The sequence below is a fragment of the Sminthopsis crassicaudata genome, chromosome 6, assembly GCF_048593235.1.
Source record: "Sminthopsis crassicaudata isolate SCR6 chromosome 6, ASM4859323v1, whole genome shotgun sequence".
Lineage (NCBI taxonomy): Eukaryota > Metazoa > Chordata > Mammalia > Dasyuromorphia > Dasyuridae > Sminthopsis > Sminthopsis crassicaudata.
Window position 1 is genome coordinate 235,200,169 of NC_133622.1, and position 4,352 is coordinate 235,204,520.

Sequence of the window (4,352 nt, forward strand, 5' to 3'; positions counted from 1 at the left end):
TGGACATCCATTCATTCGAGAATGGCTAAACAAATTGTAGTACACGGAGGTCATAGAATATCGTTGCTCTGTATGTTAATGTGACAGAGGCACAATTACATGTGACAATGACATGTGACGTGACAATGAAAGGGCCCCATGGCACTTCCATTACAAAGCTTGACCTGGATGGTTCTGTCACAACTAACAATTGAGGTATAAAACAGGAAGATATCAACTCATCAAAACTGGTTACCATTGTTACTGAGGAGTTGTTGAGTCAAGAAATCAACAAGTCTTTATTAAGCACTAAGTGCCATTGTTTGTTCCTGTTTGTTTGGGCTTTTTTGACCTGTGCTAGGCAAACATTGAGGAAGATCCTATAAGAACTAAAATAATAACAATAAATAATAACAAACCTTTCATCTGCCATTCATTTATCCAGTCAATATACATATTTTTATTAAACTGAACACAGAACTGTATTCAGCACGAAGAAGATATTGTTTAAAGAAAACACAGATCCTGCCCTCATGGAATTCTCAGTCTAGTCCAGATAAGATAGAGACACAGGTTTATAATTTATGGCATGAAATGTTTAACACTATTCAAAAGTGAAATGAGATAGAAATAGTGCAGAAAGAGCTATGGAAAGCCATGGAACCATTAGTCCAATCATTCAAAGTTTTATTTGAAACCAGATTAGAAAAGACAATGTGTTCATATCTTTTGACTCAGAGGTCCCCTCTATTGGACTTAAAACCTAAAAAAGTCAGTGGCAGAAAGAAAGGTGCTAGATACAGCGAACTATTTCTAGCAGACTCCTTTGTAGGTGCAAAAACTGGAAGCAACATGGTTACCCATTCATCAAATAAAACCTTAGGATATGCACAGCAGATATCTTATTGGAGGAAAGCCTTTCAAGTTATATTTTTAAGGTAATAAACAGAAAAAGCCATCATGAGATTGTATATTCTTGACAACTCTCAACTGTGAGACGGTGAAATATTTAGTCTTCTGGATAAGATCACAAAAGAAGAAATGTGAGCAATCAACAACTGTATGAAAGACTTCTATCACTAATAAAAAGAGACAAAACCATTGTTTCACTTCATTCCCTCAAAACTGGAAAAGATGACAAAAGTTGGACATAATCCATGTTGGAGGGGCTGAGGAAAGAATCTAATACACTGTTGAGGAGTCTACAAATTACAGATGAAGAAACTGAAATGAAGTGACTTGCTCAGGATCATGTAGCTAGGAAATGTGGGAGGCAGGATTTGAACCCAGGTCTGCCTGATTGCCCTTCACTGTTATGTACTTGTTCTCTCTGTCTCTGTGTGTGTATCTCTGTCTCTCTTTGTGTCTCTGTCTCTGTGGGTGTGCCTCTGTCTCTCTGTCTCTGTGTGATTTGTGTCTTTGTCTCTGTGTCTCTCTGTTTCTGTCTCTCCCTCTGTCTCTGTCTCTCTCTGTGTGTCTCTTTGATTTTCTAGATCATATATATATTTATATAAATGAGTGTGTATCTGTATATAGTAGGTAATAAGAGCCAGAATTTATAGAGTATTTAGAAGCTTGCAAAGCCTTTTGAGATAACATGTTATTTTATTTATACCCTATTAGATAAGTGCTATTATTATTCCCATTTTACAATTGAGGAAACTGAGGCTAAGAGAAGTTAACTTTCTTGCCCAGGATCACACAGCTAGTAAGTGTTGAGGTTGTATTTGAACCTAGGTCTTCCTGAGTTTACTACCAAGTACCTTGGTCCAATACCTTTGAAATCACAGTTCTAGTAAAAATAAACAAACAAACCTTTGTCATTCATGGCACTGAAACATACTAGTGAAGGAGAGAAGGGCAGCAAGCTGGTGTGGTGCAAATGTTTTATGAAGATTGCTCATTTTATTCTCATAACATTTTACAGATGAGGAGACTGAAGCGAAATGTAACTTCCCATAGTTCTGTTCTCTGGGATCAAGCTGCCCCAACCTAACCCCTCTTTCACAAGAGAGTCTTTTGGAGAATTGCAAACAAAGGTTTTGCTCCTCTCCTCCTCCTCTTCTCCAGGTGGCACATTCCCAGAAAAGGTCAGTGGATCTTCCCATGACATTCAGCTTAGCATGCGAGCCGGGTACAGATAAAATAAAAAGAGTAATCTTCACAAAGCGTCGGCAAATCTTAAAGCAATGTATAATATAATGCTACTATTATGCAGCCATTATTATTATTAATTTAGATTTACTGTAGTCTTTCTAATGACTAGAGTTGCCCCTTTAAGAGGCAGTGGGATTCCCCCGTACGTCTTTCACCCAACATCACCCCCACACACACTTTGTCGACTCCTTGCTGTTTGTTCTTCACACACAGGACTCCATCTCGGGAACTGGCTAGAATGCTCTCTCTCATCATCCCTGGCCTCTGGCGTCCTTCAGTCTCACCAGAGGCCCCACGTTCTTCCCCCATCCTCCTTAATGTTACTATCTCTCCTCCCACTTCCCACCCCAGGATCCTCTCCAATTTACCCTGTTTTCATATGTCATCACTTTGTGAGCTTCTCCAGAGGAGGGACTGTTTATTGTCTTTCTTGGTATCCCCAGTAGTGGGTAGTTAATAAGTGTTTGTTGATTGACTAAATGTCTTATTTGTTGGAGATGTTGCAGAAGGAGCTGCTTGTATAGGCTGGGCTTCCCACACCTGATTCTGAGATTCATTGATAAAAGGTCTCCAAGGTGTCCTTGGACTCTAAACCGTAATCGTAGCCTGAAAATGCTTTAAGGAGGGGAAACAGATGAAGAGCTTTCTCATCCCAGTTCTCTCTGATTTGGGTAAATAATGGGGGGGATTTACAACCTTCCCCCCCCCCAGTCCAGACTGGCCTGGGTAACATGGTACAGACAGCCTCACATTAAAAGACATTACAGATGACCCACAAAGTACATGCTGAGGAATTAGAGCCAAGTAAACCCTCTCCCTAGATCCTGTATTTTCAAACATCCTGTCTTTGATTTGGTCTTTCTTGCAGAAAAAAAAAAAACATTTACATAGTCATTTCTTTCATTTATTCACTCCATTCATTCATTCATTCATTTAACAAACAATTATCAAGTATCTGCTGTGTGCCGAGTGTTGTGCGTGCACTGGGAAAGGACAAAGTTTACACAAGAAGTGTCCCAACCTTCACTGAGCTCGCAGAGGGATTAAGACAGCGATCCAGGTGACTGTAATATGCAATGCCATACTTGATTGATGCCATAGAGAGCTGCAAAGTGCCGGATGATGTCCCAGGGGCCAAATTGCGCGAGGGGCTCCGGGTACTGTCAGCCTGTCTTTCCCGAAGACTCCCGGATTACAAGATTTAGGGCTGGACTAACCTTTGAGTTAGCTGGTTGTGGTATTTGGGGAACAGGAAGTAGGCCGGATGGGAGAAGCAGATATTGTAGAGGAGGATAATGTACAAGAACGCTGGAAAATGCAGAAAGGGCTGGGCTGGCAGAGCTTTCAGCTTCAAAAAGAGAATTTTCCATTTGTTCCTGAAGCCGATAGAGAACCACTGGGGTTATTGAGTAGGCAGTGATGTGATGGGACCGAGGTGCTAGGAAAGCCACTTTGGAGGCTGAATGGAGAATGGACTGGAGTGGGGAGGGATTTGAGACAAGACCTTGCCCCAGCAGCTGGCACTCCGTAGCTGAGGGTCTGGGGCAGAGGAGAGAAAGGGTCGTACCCTAGTCACTCAAGCAATAGACGTCTCTTATTTAAATGCCTACTATGTGCAAGACACCTTACTAAACTCTGGGGACGTAAAAAGAGGCAAAATACGGTCCATGTCCTGAAGAGCCTCCCCATCCAATGGAAATGCTCAGCAATAGACTAGAGACGACGTGCACAGTGTCGCCCAGTGAGTTTGGATTCCAACCTCAGCCTTGGGACTGCGTTGCTCGGCCTGTAAACTTTAGCTGCCCCTTGAGTCCCCCGTGTTGAAGCCGGCCCTCACATTAATCAGCCTCACCCAACACTAACCATTTATAGCAGACATATTTCACCTTTATGCATGCTAGCCTATTAGGAATCAAACCCCAGAGACAGAAGATGTGAGGAGATAATATTACCTCCAATCTCCTGCTTCTGTCAGACATTGGCCAGTTACATGGGATAACATTGTATCCAGTCCCCTGCCTCCTGTCAAACAATGGCCACAGCTACATGAGGAGATAACACCATTTCCAATCCTCTGCCTCCTGTGAAACAATAGCCAAAGTTATACGGTATAATAACATTGTGTCCAATCCCCGGTCTCTTGTCAATCGGTGGCCAAGGTTACACGGGATAACATTGTGTCCAATCCCCTCCTTCCTTTCAAACAGTGGTCACAG